Source organism: Haematobia irritans, chromosome 2 (assembly GCF_050003625.1).
Source record: "Haematobia irritans isolate KBUSLIRL chromosome 2, ASM5000362v1, whole genome shotgun sequence".
NCBI lineage: Eukaryota > Metazoa > Arthropoda > Insecta > Diptera > Muscidae > Haematobia > Haematobia irritans.
The window spans coordinates 86,288,705-86,312,306 of NC_134398.1; the positions used below are offsets into that span (position 1 = coordinate 86,288,705).

At 35.6% G+C, this 23,602-nt stretch overlaps 1 long non-coding RNA gene across 1 annotated transcript; it reads right to left on the reverse strand.

Moving 5' to 3' along the window:
• Positions 1-21,937: 21,937 nt before the first annotated feature.
• Positions 21,938-22,587, reverse strand: LOC142223139 (uncharacterized). Its single transcript, XR_012718598.1, has 3 exons — positions 22,329-22,587; positions 22,147-22,235; positions 21,938-21,993 (listed from the first exon to the last, which is right to left on the reverse strand). It is a non-coding gene; the product is annotated as an uncharacterized LOC142223139 (long non-coding RNA).
• Between the last annotated feature and the right edge of the window lie 1,015 nt (positions 22,588-23,602).

Here is a 23,602-nt window from a genome sequence, read left to right on the forward strand (position 1 = left end):
TGGTGCACACAGACCCCGGGGAATAAAGAATATATAGATTTCTACACTGATGGCTCCAAATTGCATGGACAAGTGCGGTCCGGGGTATATTCTAATGATCTGGAACTTCGAATAGCGAAAAGATTACCTAATCACTGTAGTGTTTGTCAGGCTGAAATATTAGCAATAAATAAATAAATTAATATATACTCAGACAGTCAACCTGCAATAAAATCCTTGGACTCTGTGTTCCTCAACTCGAAAACGGCCATCGACTGCCGCAAATCTCTCAATGAGATGGCTAAGCAGTACAATATTCACCTAATATGGGTGCCTGGCCATAGGAACATACCGGAAAACTGCGAAGCGGATGAGTTGGCAAGGCTAGGGACTACCTTACATATTCCAGGGGAACTAGAAGGCTGTTATGCGTGAGAAGGCTGTTATGATGGCAAATGTTCGATGGGAGAATTGCAAGGGTTGTAACGACACCAAGCAAATATGGTCAGATTTCAACTTAAACCGCACACTAGATATGCTAATGTTCTCGAGACGTCAGATATCACTCCTGATATCTGCTATAACGGGTCGTTGCCTGATAGGCGATTTTGCAAAAACTATTGGCGCGAAGTATAATGACTATTGTATGAGCTGTCATGATGCGGAGGAAAAAGAATCAATTAAACACCTCTTGTGTGAGTGTCCTGCGTTTTGTGTAAAGCGCAAGCAACTTTTAGGAGCATATAGCTTCAGATTACTAGCGGATCTGGAAAACGTTAACTTAAGCAGTCTGCTAATGTTTTTGGAACAATCTGGTTGGTTCAGCGAAGAAAAATATGAGAGAAGGTTCAGCGGTTAAAACTAGAAGTGCCCATATGTAATAGGTACTTTTTAGTTAATGTGGTATCACAATGGACTGAATAGTCTAAGTGAGCCTGAATCTTAATCGGGCTGCCACTTTAACCTAACCTAACCTAACCTATCATTTTGGCATTATGGGCACAATTATTTTTCTTGGTTCGTTAAAAGAAATCGGAACGTACGAGGAGTAAGTCAAAATATCAAGCAAAGGAAATTAAAAAAAAAAAAAAAACGGTGGAAAATATACAAAAATTACAAAGGGATCTTCATAAAAATAACGAAAGGGCACTATATTCTTTTTAGAGTTGGGACAGTAAAATGAAAAAGGGAGAAAATAGCGAAAAATTAAACATTAAAATGTATAAAGACAAAGTTTAGTTCCTCTTTATTAATAAGTAGTCCAAGAGGAGTTGACGGACAAATATAAAAGCGGGCATTAAGTTCGAGTTTTGCAGCTAAAGCAATTGAAAAATTTTATTTTCTTTAAAATGAATTATTAAAGAAAAGTAAAAGGCAACACAGCGTCATTTTAGAGCGATAACGTCAACTTAATACCGGCCTTAAACATAAAATGGAAATTAAGTACAAGACACAATAAGTTTTAAATGCAGTGGTGTTCAATGCTAGTAAACAAATATTTACGCCTAAATAAATTTATGTGAATATTATAAAATTATTTATGTATGTTTATACTCGACTCCACGTTCTTCTTTTGTTAGAGTTTTTTAATTCCTTCCAAAATTTCAAACTTTTATACCAAAAACAGTTTTTTTTTATTTTTTTTATTTCAGCTTAAAACCATACATTGACTAAACTACAAGTGTAGCTTAACCAACAGAGGAAAAGAATGTTTGTTAAATTTATTTGGGCAAAGCCCTATAGACTGCAAGATGGTTGGATGGACGCACGTTTCGGAATTACCATATCCCTCATCAGCATCCTCTACTTGCAACAAAACTATCAACTAAGTATAAGAATAAATTCAGGCAGTTCATTAAACCCAACAATGAACCACACTTGAACCTTCCGAAAAAAGGTTTTGTATGATAGCCGGCTTATGCCGAAATAAATTCGAAACAAACATATCTCTTTTCCTATGCCACTGTCAAATCATCGATTTGAGTGCAATTGGCTGGGTTTATTTTGAGCGTGCTTCCTCTTCTTTTTCCATTCGTTTTGTTTTGTTATTGTTGGTTTTGTTCTTTAAGCATTGTTGTTGTTTTTGTTGTTGTTTTTTTATTTCAGCTTAAAACCATACAAAACCTCTTGCCTGTTTTTAGTGACAAAGGTTGGGGCATCTCCCTTGTTGCAAACTACCAGATTAGTACGCAAAATAAACTCTATTAGCGACTCTCACCTTGCATTAGTATCACTACTTCCCCATATACTATGATGCGCATTCGTATCGCATCCCATAATGAGTTTCGTCTTTGTTTTCAGTGACTCCTCAACTAAGGTCTTAACGGCACATGGAGGCATCTCCCTGTCATGTCCCATATAGACCGAAGATACCCAATATTTGCATTTGGCTATTTCTAAATTGGCAACGACAGTGTCTGCATTGCACATTGAAGGAAGCAGAAACAGGTTAAGCTCGTTTTTAGCAATTATACAGGCTCGAATTACATCATTACCAGTATACTGCAATAGTTTGAACCCCGGAGTACTTAATTCACATATTTTGTTTCTATAAACATATGGTTCTTGAATAAGAACTATGTCTATGTCCCCTTTCATCAGGAGAACTTTTAAGGCAGCACATGCAGCCTTACAATGGTGAAGATTTATCTGGAGGATCCGTGTGACCATCGAGATTTTCAACAACCGTCACATCAACCGCTTCAATCGAGTCATCAAGAATGTCCTCTTCAGAGATCTCGGTGACTCTCGCAATAACTATAGGTTCAACTTTGGTGAGTTCTGAGGCAATAGAAACCTCCTCTCGCATACGGTATCTATCCATGTCTTCAACTTTGGTATCTCCCTCGACTTCGCAAGAGGATCCGCTTACTTCTGATTCAGACAGAGGCTTGTCCATTTCTGAATCCTTTAGCTGATCGTTTTTATATACCTTCATGTGGATATAATGAAATTCATAACATACACGGCCTTGAGACTTTGCTAGATGTGACAAAGACTGAGTGTTCAATATAAACACTGCATACCTTCTTGGTCCATCCACTTCATCCAAACGGCCAACCTTCCAATCAGCTGTTGGAAGATCTGGATTGCATTGTTTCAGCCTATTTAAAATAGATTCAGGGTCAGAAGACTTTGCAGGTATCCACGCATGTGCTCTAGGTCTAGCCGATATGTCTTTCTTCTCGACTAACTCTAGAGCAGCTCCTTCCCAAACTTCACCAATTAGTATCAGAGCAGCTTTAAAACATTCTATAGACCTCTGGTCCTCAAATGCGACTAGCTTAAATCGTCCTTGATACCAACCAGCCTCTTGGTGTCGAAGATACTCATGTACAAATCAATGCCAGTTTAAAAATCCAAATTATAACGGTTATTTCAAAGTAAAAATATGTTTTCTTAATTCCAAAAAAAAAAACTTTAAACCAAAGATGCTAAATCCTCAAAATAAGCCTTAGCCTATGTTTGAATCGTTTTTATCTCGAATCTAAAGTTTCAATATTTCAGTTAATTTAAGGACAATTTCTTCAAATCAAAAAGGTGTTTCTTTACTTTAAGGAAAATTAGCCTTATTTCAAAGATATGCGACTTTAACGGAGGGACGCAAATTTACAAAATTTGTGTCCTAATTAAAAAAAATTTTTGAAGCAAAGATTCTAAACTTTATTTTAATTAACATTTCATTATATTAAAGGAATTTGTCCTTAATGTTTTGTAAATTTCGCATCCTAAAATTTAGGTTGCGTAATCTTTAATATCATCATTTTTTTAGTGTACATATAATTAAATCTGAGCCCTGGAACGAAACACAATGTTAGTAAACAAATATGGGAAATTTAAAATTAGATCTATTTCTATGCATTTATGATTAATCGGGCAACACATGTGTACTACACGCAAAAAAACACGTTTTGAAAACGTGTACAAAAAACGTGTTTCCTTTGTTAGGGTGTTTTGAATTACTTCAAAAATGTAAAACTTTTATCACCAAAAATTTTTTTTTGTTACACAAAAAAAAATAATTTTTGATACAAAACCAAAGTCCATAACATTTATATCAAGCACTGTTCTTTTCTGGCTTTAAGTCATTAATAAGACACACTTTGAAGTTTTATAGTTTATTTAACACAGCAGTATGTAATATTGAAAACCTTTTCGGAATATTGCGAACATTTTTGAAATATATGTAAAACTATATGTAAAGAAAAAATTTTGGTATTCGGTCAAAGAAGGGATTGAACCCCGACCCTTGGTATGCAAGTGGGAGTACTAATATCCACAATGGTCAACTAAATGTATGTTTCTGTTAAATAAAGTTTCTTTACATCGACTCGTGTGCACCCAAAATTATGCTATATAAATATAAATGTTTCCGTTGCTTGTGCCTTGATGGCTATAGCGATACTTGTCTGTTGATGACAGCTATGTAGCTCGGTGAATAGTGTGTTTGCTTACAAACTGTATGTTCCGCTGTTTGATTCTCCATCTAGGCGAAAGGTATAAAGGGTGATACGGTCAAAATTTGGTCAATGGAAAACGCGTGTAAATCGGTGAAATCGTTTATTTAAAAAATCAAATTAAATTTCTTTTTCAAGTTCAATTAGTATAAAATTCAGGAAAAATATTCAGTTAGGCTTTCGCTTTTCCAAATCCGAATTGCCGGGCCTCACGCTTGACACTTGCCATCAGATTTTGTACAGCCACCTTGTCCACCTTCTTCGCCACAGAAAGCCAGTTTGCCTTGAACTACTGCTCGTCCTTAGCAGTTTTTTTGGTCTTCTTTATGTTCCGCTTGACAATAGCCCAGTATTTCTCAATTGGGCGGAGCTCTAGCCTGTTGGGAGGGTTCTTGTCCTTGTCCATACCACTCTATGGCCTTTTTACCGTAATGGCAAGATGCCAAATCCGGCCAAAACAGTACGGAACAACCGTGTTTCTTCAGGAAAGGCAGCAGACGTTTATTCAAACACTCTTTCACGTAAATTTCTTGGTTGACAGTCCCGGAAGCTATGAAAATGCTGCTTTTCAAGCCACAGGTACAGATGGCTTGCCAAACCAGATATTTCTTTGCGAACTTTGACTTTTATGTGCTTGAAAATATCTGCTACCTTTCCCCTTCCTTTTGCCGTATAAAACTCCTGTCCCGGAAGCTGTTTGTAGTCGGCTTTGACGTAGGTTTCGTCGTCCATTACCACGCAGTCAAACTTCGTCAGCATCATCGTGCACAGCCTCCGGGATCGCGCTTTGGCCGTCGTATTTTGTTTAGCATCGCGATTTGGAGTCACTACTTTCTTGTAAGTCGATAGTCCGGCTCGTTTTTTGGCTCGATGCACGGTTGTAGACGATACACCCAGCTTATTTGCGACATCTCGGAGAGAGAGGTTAGGGTTTCGCTTGAAACTACCGGCAAATCTCTTTGTCGTCTCAGCGGCTTCCGGTTTTCGATTTCCCCCCGATCCAGACTTCCTGGCTATCGACAAACGTTCCCCAAACACTTTAATTACATTTGTAACGGTTGATTTAGCAACTTTTAGCGATTTTGCCAGCTTTGCGTGCGAGTAGCTCGGATTTTCGCGATGCGAGAGCAAAATTTTGATACGCTGCTCTTCTTGCTTGGACGGCATTTTGACAACTGAAGAGTGAATTCCAAAATCCAAATAGGAGCAACATTCTACACACACACACCTTCAAAATGAGAGGTGTTCAGGTTTTTTAAATGCAAAATTGAAAGAAATACGTCAAGTTTATATTGACCAAATTTGGACCGTATCAGCCTTTATTCTTCCAAGCATATAATATTTTTGGGCTCAAAATGCTTCCAAACATATAATATGTTCTCATAAAACAAACATATTAATGTTTTGGCAGTATCCAATAATATATGTGCTTCCTGCAAAATATGTTTGGAACATATGTTAGAGAAGCGATTTTTTTTGAGGGTGTTTCAAGAAAATTTGCGATATTTTTTGTTATTTCACACTTCTCTTACAGAAATGCCTTACCAAATTTAATAACATTTTATATTTTCTTAGTACTTCCGTTATTGTGAATACATTATATATGGTAAGGGGTTATTTTTTTTAAACTTTAATTCATTCCAGAAACGAAAATCATGGTCCACTTATGCAAGTGTGTGAGAGGGCATATTTATTACGACTTCCTGATAAAATATTTTTCCACTTTGTCAACTAAATTTTCATCAGTCCAGTTGTATCACATCCATACCAGTTTGACACACACATTCATCCAATGGCCCATTGGCAGAGCACTAGATGTGCGTAATTGTAAATGAAGCAACCGAAGTGGATAAATGGTTTGAAAATAGTTTTCCTCAATGAAAACCTGTTGGAGTAACATCAGCGTCTGCACACTTCTCCCAGATTATAGTCTGCGTTTGATATGCGCGATCATACCATATCTGGAGTACTTTAGCTTCATCTTTCATCGATGTTGAAATGGACGCACAAACGCACGCACCAAACTCGATTTGCTATCATTTTCCATTCCTGAAGTTGTTGATATTTATTCAATGGATTCGTATTAGTAACCAGCCCCTGGAAAATGTTTGTACCGGAAATTTATTTATGAAATGCGTTTAAATAAATAAATAAAAAAATCTTCATTTGGTTTAACATTGAGATATACTATTCTGATCTAAACGGCTTGCATTAAAATAGACTTAGCCTGTTCCAAAGATTTTGTTTTTGTCTTTAGTTATTTTGGTATTGATTCTGCGCCAGAGAAATGAGAAATTCAACTAACTATACATTTAAGACGAAATTTGATTTGTATTGATTTATTTCTCAGGGTGGGCTTCTGAGTCGATATAGCCATGTCCGTCTGTCCGTGAACACATTTTTGTAATCAAAGTCTAGGTCGCAGTTTTAGTCCAATCGACTTCAAATTTGGCACAAGTATGTATTTTGGCTCAGAATAGAACCCTATTGATTTTGGAAGAAATCGGTTCAGATTTAGATATAGCTCCCATATATATCTTTCGCCCGATATGAACTAATATGGTCCCAGAAGCCAGAGTTTTACCCAATTTGGTTGAAATGTTGCACTAGGAATGCAATTAGTAGTGTAGTTAAGTGTGCCAAATTTTATTGAAATCGGTTCAGATTTAAATATGACTCCAATATATATCGTTCGCCCGATTTACACTCATATGACAACAATGGCCAATCTTTTACTCAGATTTAGTTGAAATTTGGCACAGGGAGTAGAATTAGCATTGTAGCTATGCGTGCCAAATTTGGTTGAAATCGGTTCAGATTTAGATATAGCTCCCATATATATGTTTTTCTGATTTCGAAAAAAATTGTCAAAATACCAACATTTTCCTTATAAAATCGCCACTGCTTATACGAAAAGTTGTAAAAATGGCTCTAATTTACCTAAACTTCTAATACATATATATCGAGCGATAAATCATAAATAAACTTTTACGATGTTTCCTTAAAATTGCTTCAGATTTAAATGCTTCCCACATATTTTTTTTACTAACATTGTGTTCCACCATAGTGCCATTAGTCGACTTACATTTTGAGTCTATATATTTTGTAGAAGTCTATCAAGTTCTGTCCAGTTCGAGTGATATTTAAATGTATGTATTTGGGACAAACCTTTTTATATAGCACTCAACATATTTGGCGGATGTTATATGGTATCGGAAATTTAGATCTACAAAGTAGTGCAGGGTATAATATAGTCGGCCCCGCCCGACTTTAGACTTTCCTTACTTGTTTAATTTAAATGTCTTTAATCATGAAAATTATAGTACCCATCACAGTTTCAAATGGACATTCAAAAATACTTAATTAAAAACTTAATTGATTTCATTAGCAAATTTCATTCGTTCACTTTTTTGAATGGCTTCCGAGTTTGATTGAAAAGTTAATTGTATCAATTAATTTTTTTAATAATTTAAAAATGTTCAATCATTGCCTTAGTTAATATGTCGTTGGCTATATTGCTCAGGGCCAGGCCCTGACTCGATCTAGCCATGTCCGTCGGGTCGTGGGTTCGATTCCTGGTTCAACCGAACACCAAAAAGTTTTTCAGCAGTGGATTATCCCACCTCAGTAATGCTGGTGACATTTTTGGGTGTTTCAAAGCTTTTCTGAGTGGTTTCACTGCAATGTGGAACGCCGTTTGACCTTGGCTATAAAAAGGAGTTCCCTTGTCATTGAGCTTAACATGGAATCAGGTAGCACTCAGTGATAAGAGAGAAGGTCACCACTGTGGTATCAGAATGGACTGAATAGTCTAATTGAGACTGATGCATCGGACTGCTACCAAACCTAACCTAACCTAGCCATGTTCGTCCGACCGTCTGTCTGTGAACACGTTTTTGTAATCAAAGTCTAGGTCTCAATTTTAGTCCAATCGACTTAAAATTTGGAACACGTACGAGTTTTGGGTCAGAATAGAACCCTATTCATTTTGGGAGAAATCGGTTCAGTTTTAGATATAGCTCCCATATATATGTTTCGCCCGATATATACACAAAAAAAATATTTACGTGATATTAAAGATTATGCAACCTCAATTTTAGGATGTGAAATTTACAAAAAAATAAAACTTTAATTAAAATAAAGTTTATAATCTTTGCTTCAAAATTTTTTATAATTAAATTTAGTACACAAATTTTGTAAATTTGAGTCCCTCCGTTAAAGTCGCATGTCTTTGAACTAAGGATAATGTTCCTTAAAGTAAAGTAAACATTTTTGATTTAAAGAAATTGACCTTAAATTAACTGAAATATTTAAACTTTAGATTTAAGATAAAAACGCTTCAAATATAGGCTAAGATTTACCATAGGATGGGGGTATATTAACTTTGTCATTCCGTTTGTAACACATCGAAATATTGCTCTAAGACCCCATAAAGTATATATATTCTGGGTCGTGGTGAAATTCTGAGTCGATCTGAGTCCGTCCGTCCGTCTGTTGAAATCACGCTAACTTCCAAACGAAACAAGCTATCGACTTGAAACTTTGCACAAGTAGTTGTTATTGATATAGGTCGGATAGTATTGCAAATGGGCCATATCGGTCCACTTTTACGTATAGCCCCCATATAAACCGATCCCCCGATTTGGCTTGCGGAGCCTCTAAGAGAAGCAAATTTCATCCGATCCGGCTGAAATTTGGTGTTAATATATGACCTCAAACACCCATGCAAAAATTGATCCACATCGGTCCATAATTATATATAGGCCCTTTATAAACCGATCCCCAGATTTGACCTCCGGAGCCTCTTGGAAGAGCAAAATTCATCCGATTCGGTTGAAATTTGGTACCTGAAGTTAGTATATGGTATCCAACAACAATTCGGGAATTGGTTCGTATCAGTCCATAATTATATATAGCCCCCATATAAACCGATCCCCAGATTTGACCTCCGATGCCTTTTGGAGAAGCAAAATTCATCCGATCTGGTTGAAATTTGGTACGTGGTGGTAGTACATGATATTGTTACGTTTTTATATTGAGGCGTATTTAATTACCCGATAATTAAAAGGACAGTTCTTTTCAATAACGTTAATCTACAATTTATTTGTTTAACTGATTGGTTTCACTTATTTGCTCTACGATGTGTACTGTATAAACTTTAGCTTACGACTGACTTGACTGCACCCTCCGCCAGGGGCTTATATACCGTGATTTGACGATTTCGAAAATTCTGGATAGTCTGGCCTACAACCATCTAGAACTATCTTGATACAATTTATCTAACACCACATATTCAACTGGTTATCTTCATTGCCTACAGCCATCTGGAATGTTCTATCGGCGTTATTTTACAGGTGATATGGCACACATACTTTTAGGCTTATGCTAATAATCTAATGCATTCTACTAGATTAGGTAGATGTCGTGCAGGCATAACGTAAAACAAAAGGCGTTACTTTTACAATGAACGATTGGAAACACAAAAGATGTTTAAGAAAGTACTAGAAAATAAAGAAATGACTCTAACAAGTTATGACGCAATTCCATCGTTACAATTTGAAATTTAAATTAACGTAAACTAATTTAAATAAACATAAATCTAGAAATATCACATTCGTAACACTGCCTCCCGCTTAAGCCTGTTCGTCCCGAATAGGCACAGAACCCGTTCCGTATGGAGCCAAACGTTCCAGGTGAACGACTTTCATCTTTGACCTTGGGCTGTCGTCTTTTTGAATGCGGTATACAACATCATTGATCTTCTTGATGACTTTATATGGGCCTTCCCACTGTGTTTGTAGTTTAGGACATAATCCTTTCTTTCGTTGCGGGTTGAATAGCAGAACCAGTTGTCCTTCACTAAAGCCCTCAGTGTTTGGTGCACGATCATATCTCGCCTTCATTCTGTTGCTAACCATTTTTATTTTGTTTCGCACTGATTCGTGAACTTTACCAAATGTGTTTGGTATGTCGTTACTGGTTTCTTCCATGGCGAGTTCATTGGGTGTAGCGCCAAATATCAAATCTCCGGGCAACTTCAATTCCGTTCCGAATAGGACCTTGGCCGGTGTTCGTGACGTAGAATCATGTATGGCTGATCTATACGACAGCAAAAACTTTGGTATATGATCGTCCCAGTCTCGTTGGCCGTTATCCACCACCTTTCGAAGATGTTCTTCCAGAGTGCGATTAAACCTTTCTACCATGCCATCAGACTGCGGATGCAATGGCGTAGTCCTTGTTTTCTTGATACCAAGGGAGTCACACATCTCTTTGAATATGGCCGATTCAAAATTTCTTCCTTGGTCTGAGTGTATCTCGGTCGGCACACCGTAGCGACATATCCAGTTCTTGTCGACTACATCTACAATCGTCTTCGCCTCTTGGTTAGGAATGGCATAAACTTCTGGCCACTTGCTGAAGTAGTCCATGACCACAAGGACATATCGATTTCCAGAATCACTTACTGGGAAAGGCCCTGCAACGTCCATTGCTATTCTTTCAAAAGGCGCTCCTGGCCTATACTCTTGCATAAGACCTCTACTTTTTCGTCTTGGCCCTTTCGCCTTTATGCACTTCTCACAATTTGCCACCCATTCAGCAATTGATTTCTGGCATCCAACCCAGTAGAATCGTTGCTTCACTTTCTCGGCTGTTTTGGTTATTCCTAAGTGACCTCCACTAGGTCCATTGTGGAATTCCGTCAAAACATCCTTTACCTTGGAATCTGGCACGATTATCAAGTTGCGGCTATTCTTGCCATCTTCACATTCCCACTTACGTTGTAGGGTTCCGTTGACCAGACATAGACTGTCCCATTGAGCCCAGTATGATTTCATAAGTGGGCTTTCGGCTGCGATGTCTTTCTTACTGGGTTTCTTATCTTCTTCATTCGCCGAAATAATTTTGCTCAAAATGAGATCTTTACGCTGTTCTGCTGGCCAGTCCACTCCAGATTCGACGTGCAACAGCCTGATATCCACGATTTCTTCCTTATGTTCAGCTTTCGAGCAGTGTTTGCACTCGACATTACAAGGTCGACGTGACAAGGCGTCCGCGTTGCCGTGTTTGCCACCTTTTCTATGCTCGATACTGAAATCATAGCTTTGGAGTCTTTCTATCCAACGTGCCAGCTGAGCTTCCGGATTCTTGAATTGAAGCAACCATCGTAGAGCTGAATGGTCAGTTCTTAGCAAGAAATTCTGTCCATACAAGTATTTGTGGTAATGCTTCACGCTTTCTATGACAGCAAGCAGCTCTCTTCTTGTTACGCAATAGTTCTTCTCGGGCTTGGATAACGTTCGACTAAAATATCCGATGACCTTTTCTTTACCTTCAATCTGTTGAGATAGTACACCACCAATTCCGTACGCACTAGCATCTGTATCCAAAACAAATTTTTCGCCAGGAATTGGATACGCCAGAACAGGAGTTGAACATAAAAGTTCTTTTAGATGATGAAATGACTGTTCCTGTTCTTCACTCCACTGGAACTTCGTACCTTTTTGCGTTAATTTATGGAGGCTTGCGGCGATGCTGGCGAAGTTTGGTACGAAACGCCTGTAGTATGTGCATAAACCAAGGAAGCTGCGCAACTCGTGGAGATTCCGTGGACGTGGCCAATCTTTTAATGCTTGAATTTTGTCTTCATCGGTGGATATGCCCTCTGCTGTAACATGATGACCCAGGTACTTAACTTCTCGCTGGAAAAGCGAGCACTTCTTGGCGTTAAGTCGTAGACCAGCGGCTGACAATTGCTGGATAACGTCTTTCAAGTTCTTAAGGTGCTCGTCAAATGTTTTGCCCATCATATCGTCGAGGTATATCAAGCAGGACTTCCAATGCAACCCCTTTAGCACCCGCTCCATCAATCGCTCGAACGTAGCCGGAGCATTGCAGAGCCCGAATGGCATTACATTGAATTGCCAAAGACCGCCATTAACGCCAAAAGCTGTATTTTCTTTGTCTTTCTCGGCGATCTCTACTTGCCAATATCCAATCTGCAAATCAAGCGTGGAAAACCATGGTGTTCCGGCTAGTGTGTCCAACGTGTCATCAATGCGTGGAAGTGGATAACTGTCATTCTGGGTGACATCATTTAACTTTCTGTAGTCCACGCAAAATCGGGTGCTTCCATCTTTCTTTTTGACTAGTACAACTGGTGAGCACCAAGGACTTGATGATGGCTCGATCACACCACTTTCCGCCATTTCTTTTACGAGCTTATGTACCTCATCTCGTTTTGCCAGTGGAACACTTCGTGGGGCCTGTTTTATTGGTCTTTGCTCTGTAGTATTTATTTCATGCTTCACAACAGATGTTCTTCCTTGATTTCTCTTATCAAAAGCAAAGGCAGAGGCGTTTTTCGATAACAATTGCTTGGCCTTATTTTTCTCGGTCGGTGATAGATGACGTGTCCAAGCTTCGACATAACCTTCAAGATGTTTCTTCGCTGTGCCATGTGCCTTCGATGAGTTGCTTTCCAAATGGACTATTGCCTCGGCTGGTGTAAATTTGCCAATGTCAGAAAATTTTCCAATTTGCTCTTGATGGTCAGATAAATTCAAAACTCGAACTGGTATAAGTCCCTCTTCATTTGTTGTTACCAGGGCATTTGCTATCAAGATGTTGTTGTTTTTATTTTCTGCTGGTTCAACAACGCACAATTTGCCGACTTCACAATCTCCATTCATAGAAACCCATATAATTGTTTCGGCATTTGGTGGTATTGACTCTGGCTGGCTCATTGTCAAATATCTGACAGTTGTATTCTCACTGTAGCCCACGTTTACCGGTATTTCGATATCGCACCAGGTCATTACACGACGCTTCAAATCCAAGTTGAGACCAAAAGCAATCATAAAATCCGCTCCAATTATAACTTCGTCCACTATATCGGCCACAATGAATTCATAATTAACGAATTTGTTTGCAATGGTTAACTTTACAGGAACCTTTCCATATACAGTTGCGGGTTCACCTGTAGCCGTGCGTAGTCTGACTCCAATCAATGGTGTAACTTTCTCTTTTACTATGTCTGATCTAATGATACACTGTTAGAAAAATATGTTTTTCATATGTTCCGATATAAACAAAATGTGTTTCGGGCAAAATTTTAAAACACAATATATTTAAGTGCAAACATGTAATGTTTCTAAAACTAACACTAAATGTTTTGGGACTTCTATGTTAATATGTTAGAATATATTATGTTTGGGACATGAATGTTTCATAAAAATCATATGTGTCGATGTGAACATATATAAATTTAAAAATTTCGACTAAACATACATATGTTGTGATATTTTATTCAAAGCGACAGAGAGAGTATAGAGAAAGAAATAGAGATGGAAACCGGGAGAGTTGACGAAAGATATCAACATAACACAGCGAAAGAATCAAAAGAGAACAATTTCTGTGAAACCGCTTTTATGTTGTTTCGGAAAATTGTTTTATGATAAGGCCAAAAATTTGATATGCTTAAGTCTAAATATTATTTAATTTGAGTAAAGAGAATAGACATTCGGAACCAAGAGAATAGACATTTGAAAAACAAACAGCATATGTTTTCGCCTTGAGAGCAGCATTTTATGTATGTGTGGACATGTGTTTTGTTTATCATTTTGGCATTATGGTGCCCATATTTTTTTTCTTGGTTCGTTAAAAGAAATCAGGGGTCTTCATAAAAATAACGAAAGGGCACTATACTTTTTATGTATAAAAACAAAGTTTAGTTCCTCTTTATTAGTAAGTAGTCCACGAGGAGTTGACGGACACCTTCAAATATAAAAGCGGGCATTAAATTCGAGTTTTGCAGCTAAAACAATTTAAAAAGTTTATTTTCTTTAAAATGTATTATTAAAGAAAAATAAAAGGCATTTAAAGCGATGGTGTTAAATGCTAGTAAAAAACTGTTCACGCCTAAATACATTTATGTTTATATTATAAAATTATTTATGTATGTTTATACCCGACTCCACGTTCTTCTTTTGTTAGAGTTTTTGTATTCCTTCCAAATTTTAAAGTTTTGTACCAAAAACAGTTTTTTTGTTACAAAATTGTTATTTTTGCAATAAAAAATATTTTATCCAAAAATCAGTCAATTTCGTTTATATCAAGCACTGTTACTGACTATAAATATAAACACATTTCGAAGTTTCATTATAAAAATTTAATATAGTATAAATATAAATGTGTATATAAAAAAAGTGTTCGGTCGGAGCAGGGATTGAACCCACGATCCTTTGCATGCAAGGCAGACATGCTAACCGCTGCTTCACGTGGCAAACAAATGTATGTTTCTGTTAAATAATGTTATGTTTGCATGGACTCGTGCTATGCTATGTAAATGTAACTTATAACGATAATTATCTACTGGTGATAGTGTGTTGGCTTACAAACTGTATGGTCCTCGGTTCGATTCTCCGTGCAGGCGAAAGGTAAAATTTAAAAATTAATAAAAGTGAATAATTTCTTCAACATTATTTGTATTACAGAAAAAGGTGCCAAGAACTAAAATATTTCGTGGATGTGAAAATTACGAGTATGTTAGGGAATGAGCACAATCGTCTTTGCGACAAATTCTTCCAAGCATATAATATTTTTGGGCTCAAACTGCTTCCAAACATATAATATGTTCACATAAAACAAACATATTAATGTTTCGGCGGTATCCAATAATATATGTGCTTCCTGCAAAATATGTTTGGAACATATGTTAGAGAAGCGATTTTTTCTGAGGGTGTAGACTTCGACGCACCCGTATCCAACGTCAATGTACGCTTGTCGCCGTTAACACACCCCGCGACAGTTAAATTGTTATTTTGCTGTTGTACTATTGCTATGGAGATTGTGGGACCATCATATGTGGGAGCCAGCTCTTGCCCCGCTGAACTAGCTCTATTTAGTTTAAAGGTGACTCACTGGACTGTGGGTTCACCCACACATGGCTATTGTTTGATGGGGATGGCGATTTCGATCTTGATCGCTTACGACGTGCTTTACATTCCCGAGCAACATGTCCAGGCTTATCACAGTTATAGCACTTCATTCTGGATTTTGTTGTTTCCTGCTTCATTTCTTGCATTGCCTGCTTAACGGCTTCTTTCACTGAATCAATCACGGAATTTGATTCGTCATTCTCAGTCTCCACCTTACGTACTTTGTGAACTTGAGGACGTGCTAGTACTCTCGCTGTCTCTTGTGCAAGGGCAAATGTTACAGTTTCCACAAATGTAGCTTTTTGTGACGCATATGTTGCACATTTTATGTCTGGGTCTCGAATGCCATTCACAAAGGTCTCAATTTTGATGCGGTCCACAAGTGGGTGACTCTCTCCTGGGTATGCCAAAAGCACCAACCGCTCAACCTCTGTTGCAAAGTCTTGTAGAGTCTCATTTGACTTCTGGACTCTTCCTCTTAATTCCATTCTGAAGATGTCTTGCTTATGTTCTCCGCCGTACTTACGTTGAAGTGCCGCTATTACTTCATTATAATTATTTCTAGAGGCAGCGGGAATGCTTTGTATCACATCAGCGGCGTTGCCCTTTAATGCCAATAGAAGTTCAATTGCTTTGTCATTGACGTTCCATAAATTTCTAGAAGCAACCATTTCAAATTGGAATTTGAATACATCAAATGAAGTTGAGCCATCGAAAATAGTAGGTTTGGTTTTCGAGCCCTCGATAACGCGCACTGGTCCACCTTTAATTTCCAGCTCTGACATTTTTCTTTCAATGTGTAGAAACCTCTCATCATGAATCATAATTTTCTCATCCACAGAAATAATCTTCTTATCCAGCTCCCCAATTTGGCTTTCGATATGGTCCACACGTTTTTCCATGCCTTCAGCAATTTGTTGAAGATTCTTATTTAGAATTCAAGAATTTTCGTCCATCTTTTTTGAATTTTCGTCGAATTTTTCTTCCAAATTTCTAGAATTCTCTTGCATTTTTAGAGAATTTTCTTTTCGTTTTTCCATGCCTTCAGCAATTTGTTGAAGATTCTCATTTAGAATTCAAGAATTTTCGTCCATCTTTTTTGAATTTTCGTCGAATTTTTCTTCCAAATTTCTAGAATTCTCTTGCATTTTTAGAGAATTTTCTTCCATCATTTTTCTAGAATTCTCTTGCATTTTTAGAGAATTTTCTTCCATCATTTTTCTAGAATTCTCTTGCATTTTTAGAGAATTTTCTTCCAGTTTTCTAGAATTCTCTTCCATCATTTTGCTCAAAACATTGAGCATTGAGGTGTAATCCACAACACTTGAAGCCACGGATGGATTTTCTACACTGCTGGTATTGACGAGTATTGATTCGTCAATGTCCTCCTTATAATCAAACTCATGCGTCGCAATGTCCATATTACGCCGTTCAAACTCTTCCAGTAGACGCTTTTGAAGCTGGGCCTTATTGCCTGTTGTCGGCAGCTCCAGTTTGCTCAATTCCTTTTTTAAGTCTTCCGCACGAAGCTCATTAAACTTCATTGTAGATTTTTTTCCGTTATTTCACTTCCGACACCAATTGTTACGTTTTTATATTGAGGCGTATTTAATTACCCGATAATTAAAAAGGGAGTTCTTTTCAATAACGTTAATCTACAATTTATTTGTTTAACTGATTGGTTTCACTTATTTGCTCTACGATGTGTACTGTATAAACTTTAGCTTACGACAGACTTGACTGCACCCTCCGCCAGGGGCTTATATACCGTGATTTGACGATTTCGAAAATTCTGGATAGTCTGGCCTACAACCATCTAGAACTATCTTGATACAATTTATCTAACACCACATATTCAACTGGTTATCTTCATTGCCTACAGCCATCTGGAATGTTCTATCGGCGTTATTTTACAGGTGATATGGCACACATACTTTTAGGCTTATGCTAATAATCTAGTGCATTCTACTAGATTAGGTAGATGTCGTGCAGGCATAACGTAAAACAAAAGGCGTTACTTTTACAATGAACGATTGGAAACACAAAAGATGTTTAAGAAAGTACTAGAAAATAAAGAAATGACTCTAACAAGTTATGACGCAATTCCATCGTTACAATTTGAAATTTAAATTAACGTAAACTAATTTAAATAAACTTAAATCTAGAAATATCACATTCGTAACAATATTTAACAACTATGCCAAAAGTGGTCCATATCAGTCCATAATCATATATAGCCCCCATATAAACCGATCCCGAGATTTGGTTTTGGAGCCTCTTAGAGGAGCAAATTTCATACGAGTCAGTTGAAATTTGGTACATTGTGCTAGTATATGGCCATTAACAACCATGCCTAACTAGGTCCTTATCGGTCTATACACACAAAAAAATTTTGTTTGATTTCAATCACGAAAATCGCGGATTCAATCATTTTTTTAATTGAAATGTCTTCAATCACGAAAATGATAGTATCAATCACCCATTTTGATTGAAAACCAACACGATTTTTAATTAAAAATGTAATTGACTTTTGTCACGGAATCAATTAATTGTGTGATTGAATCAATTAAAAACGTGATTGATTTTTAACATAAAATTCAATCACAGTTTTAATTGAATCAATTAAAATTTTAATTAATTTCGCGACAAAAATCAATCAACTATTTGATTCATTCAATTAAATAATTAATTGAAATTGGCTATAAATGTCGATCAAAAAATGTATATATTGCGACCCCAAAATCGTATTTAGTTTTTTTTTTCTTTTGAAATAAAAGAAAATATGTGTTTCTTATAAAACATATTTAATATTTTATTATTTTTTTAATTATGCAATAGACAAATAAATTTGGTTCTTGTCATTTGTGTTTTGTTCTAACATAACTTACAGTTGTATTTGTAAGTTATGTTAGAACAACTATCAATAACAACTATAGGGTGAAAAAATAAATTATATAAATCTTCCTTATAATAATAACCATGTTAGCATGTTCCTTCTAATATGTAGATGCGCCTAGATTTCCAATAAATCAGCAGCCTGTAAGCTAAATTAGTTTTTCTGAAAGAAAACAGAATAATTCGAATTTAATTTTGTTCAATTAAAAGTTAATTTTGTTAAACATTACCTGCATAGAATATGAAGTTCAATTCTTAGTTCCAGGTTGCAGTTGTAGTCTTTTAGCATAAAAAGGTGTATTAAGGAGCTCGGTAATTTAATTTTAGTAACAATTCCTTTCCAAAATTTCCACACATTAAAATCGTCTATTAAAATTTGAACCAATCAAAGACAAAAATAATGGGAAAGCAATGTAATATTTGGTATTATATTGATGATACTTTGCAAATTCTGGAAATAGAAAAAAATATAAATGGAAAATACATATTTTTATTATTTTCGGATATTTTTCATATTTTTAAATCCAAAAGAAAGAACTTTTTACCATTACATAATTCAGCTCATTAGTTTATATACCAAATATACTGCTCTCTACTTGGGTTCAAACTGAAAAAGGCAGGTAAAACAAAAATGCAATTTAATGCCAACGCTACTTCGCAACTTCAAGGTGAATCTTCCAACAAACCCATACCGCTCTTGGTTTTAAGAAAACTAGGAGTGAAAAAAATTTATAATTTTAAAAGATCAATACGGTACCCATTTTTTTATTGCAAACATATTATTATATATTTGATAAAATGATGAAGTTGATGGGATTGATTGGTCAATTTCACGAAATAAAATTGGTCACTAAAAGAAATGAATAGAAAATATATTACTTTAGTCCGTTTAATGTAAACAGGCTTCAATGGACAACGGTATTCACATTTCACAATTTCTTACCTTCAATAAACGTAGATTGTTTTCCATTTTTACAATACCACAAAACACAAACACAGGTAATTTCAAATGCGTTCTGTCACATATTTTTTTCAAACCTTTACCACGTGGCCGTTTGTTGTTGCACACTTTATTTATTTCAACCCTTTGCTATGATTTGTTGTTGCGTTCAAAATATTTATGCACACATTTTGAATGCAGCAGACAGAATGTCGCCAATCATGCTTTTCAATTTACGCGAAAAACAAAAACCCAACCGTTCGTTACGAGTTACTTCCACAGACTGATCTCTCCATCATACATTGTTGAATAAATACCCATTCTCTTGTTCTCTTTTCGCTCTTTCCATTGCTCAAAATTCTTCAGTTTCAATCACAAAGATGATTGGATCAATCACATGTGTAATTGGAAACGGAAAAAATTTCAATCAGGTTTGTAATTGAAAATTATTTCCGAATTGATTAACAAATTGATTGAATCAATTAACATTTTAATTGGAAACGTAACAAATATCAATCATTTTTTTAATTGGTTTTTATTCGGATTTGATTAAATAATTAATTGAATCAATTAACATATTAATTGAATCCGTTTCCAAATTCAATTAAGTGCTTAATTGAAAAAATTTTGGTGATAATTTTTTGTGTGTAGTTATAAAGGGTGATTTGTTAAGAGCTTGATAACTTTTTTTTAAAAAAAACGCATAAAATTTGCAAAATCTCATCGGTTCTTTATTTGAAACGTTAGATTGGTCCATGACATTTACTTTTTGAAGATAATTTCATTTAAATGTTGACCGCGGCTGCGTCTTAGGTGGTCCATTCGGAAAGTCCAATTTTGGGCAACTTTTTCGAGCATTTCGGCCGGAATAGCCCGAATTTCTTCGGAAATGTTGTCTTCCAAAGCTGGAATAGTTGCTGGCTTATTTCTGTAGACTTTAGACTTGACGTAGCCCCACAAAAAATAGTCTAAAGGCGTCAAATCGCATGATCTTGGTGGCCAACTTACCGGTCCATTTCTTGAGATGAATTGTTCTCCGAAGTTTTCCCTCAAAATGGCCATAGAATCGCGAGCTGTGTGGCATGTAGCGCCATCTTGTTGAAACCACATGTCAACCAAGTTCAGTTCTTCCATTTTTGGCAACAAAAAGTTTGTTAGCATCGAACGATAGCGATCGCCATTCACCGTAACGTTGCGTCCAACAGCATCTTTGAAAAAATACGGTCCAATGATTCCACCAGCGTACAAACCACACCAAACAGTGCATTTTTCGGGATGCATGGGCAGTTCTTGAACGGCTTCTGGTTGCTCTTCACTCCAAATGCGGCAATTTTGCTTATTTACGTAGCCATTCAACCAGAAATGAGCCTCATCGCTGAACAAAATTTGTCGATAAAAAAGCGGATTTTCTGCCAACTTTTCTAGGGCCCATTCACTGAAAATTCGACGTTGTGGCAGATCGTAAGTCTATTCATGATGAAATGTCAAAGCATACTGAGCATCTTTCTCTTTGACACCATGTCTGAAATCCCACGTGATCTGTCAAATACTAATGCATGAAAATCCTAACCTCAAAAGAATCACCCTTTATATAGCCCTCAGATAAATCGACCCCCAATCACACAAAAATTGGTCCATATCAAGTTCATAATTGTATATAGCCCCCATATAAGCGACCCCCATATTTCAATTCTGGCTCTCTACACACAAAATTTTTTTTTTTTATTTCAATCACGAAAATCGCGGATTCAATCATTTTTTTAATTGAAATGTCTTCAATCACGAAAATGATAGTATCAATCACCCATTATGATTGAAAACCAACACGATTTTCAATTAAAAATTTAATTGACTTTTGTCACGGAATCAATTAATTGTGTGATTGAATCAATTAAAAACGTGATTGATTTTTAACATAAAATTCAATTACAGTTTTAATTGAATCAATCAAAATTTTAATTAATTTGGCGACAAAAATCAATCAACTATTTGATTCATTCAATTAAATAATTAATTGAAATTGGCTATAAATTGCATTCAAAAAATTATATATTGCGCCCCCAAAATCGAATTTAGTTTTATTTTAAATAAAAGAAAATATGTGTTTCTTATTAAAAATATTCAATATTTTATTATTTTTTTAATTATGCAATATAAAATTGGTTCTTCTCAATTGTGTGTTTTGTTCTAGCATAATTTACACATACAATTACTATCAATAACAACTATAGGGTGAAAAAATAAGCTATATAAATCATTATCGTCCTTATCATAATAATCATATCAGCATGTTCCTTCTAACATGTAGATGCGCCTAAATTAGCTTTTCTGAAAGTAAACAGAATAATTCGAATTTTATTTTGTTCAATTAAAAGTTAATTTTGTTAAACATTACCTGCATAGAATATCAAGTTCAATTCTTAGTTCCAGGTTACAGATTTATAATCTTCTTTTGCAGTTGTAGTCTTTTAGCATAAAAAGGTGTATTAAGGAGCTCGGTAATTTAATTCCTTTCCAAAATGTCCACACATTGAAATCGTCTATTAAAATTTGAACCAATCAAAGACAAAAATAATGGGAAAGCAATGTAATATTTGGTATTATATTGATGGTAACTTGCGAATTCTGGAAATAGAAAAAAATATAAATGGAAAATACATAATTTTATTATTTTCGGATATTTTTCATATTTTTAAATGCAAAAGAAAGAACTTTTTAACCATTACATAATTCAGCTCATTAGTTTATATATCAGATATACTGCTCTCTACTTGGGTTCAAACTGAAAAAGGCAAGTAAAACAAAAATTAATTTAATACCAACGCTACTTCGCAACTTGAAGGTGAATCTTCCAACAAACCCATACCACTCTTGGTTTTAAGAAAACTAGGAGTGAAAAAAATTTATAATTTTAAAAGATCAATACGGTACCTACCTTTTGATTGCAAACATATTCTTATATATTTGACAAAATTATGGAGTTGATGGGATTGATTGGTCCATTTCACGAAATAAAATTGGGCACTAAAAGAAATTAATAAAAAATATATTATTTTATTCAGTTTAATGTAAACAGGCTTCAATGGAAAACGGCATTCACATTTCATAATTTCTTACCTTCAATAAACGTAGATTGTTTTCCATTTTTACAATACCACAAAACGCAAACACAGGTAATTTCAAATGCGTTCTGTCATATATTTTTCAAACCTTTACCACGTGGCCATTTATTGTTGCACACTTTATTTATTTCAACCCTTTGCTATGATTTGTTATTGCGTTCAAAATATTTATGCACACATTTTGAATGCAGCAGACAGAATGTCGCCAATCATGTTTTCCAATTTACGCGAAAAACAAAAACCCAACCGTTCGTTACGAGTTACTTCCACAGACTGATCTCTCCATCATACATTGCTGAATAAATACTCATTCTCTTGTTCTCTTTTCGCTCTTTCCATTGCTCAAAATTATTCAATTTCAATCACAAAGGTGGTTGGATCAATTACATATGTAATTGGAAACGGAAAAATTTTCAATCACGTTTGTAATTGAAAATTATTTCCGAATTGATTAACAAATTGATTGAATCAATTAATATTTTAATTGGAAAGGTAACAAATATCAATCATTTTTTTAATTGGTTTTTATTCGGATTTGATTAAATAATTAATTGAATCAATTAACATATTAATTGAATCCGTTTCCAAATTCAATTAAGTGTTTAATTGAAAAAAAATTGGTTGTAATTTTTGTGTGTACGTATTGTCTAATATATACCACGTATGGAATAACTCACAATTTAGAAAACGATGTTAAGAAGTTTTAAGATACCACAACCCAAGTAATTCGATTGTCGATGACAGTCTTTCGTAGAAGTTTCTACGCAATCCATGGTGGAGGGTATATAAAATTCGGCATGGCCGAACTTACGGTCGTATATACTTGTTTACTTTGAAGTATCCATTATAATTTGGATTTTTAGATTGGCATTTGTTTGTACTTGAGTACCTTTATTAATAAACCGTGAAAAGAGAATGAACATTTGATAAATGAGCCAGATAGGTCGCTAAAAAATTTCTTTATTTTGAAGAAGTCGCATCTTTGGCATGGAATCAATACCAAAATCCTTAAGGGTAGGTCCAAATCTTTGGATCCAAGTAAATTTTTTTTGAGTGTACTAATATGGGCCCAGAAACTAGAATTTCAGTAAGATCTGCTTTAAATAGTTTTGCTTTAAACAGTTCACTTTTTTGTGTAGGCTTAATTTTTTATTTCAATTATTTCAATGTTTTCACTAATACTGAAGTGATTATCGCTTAAAGTTTTTCAGCTTTGTTTTATACATATAACCATAGGTGTCCAATTGGATGCATGTCCGGGCTCTGTGG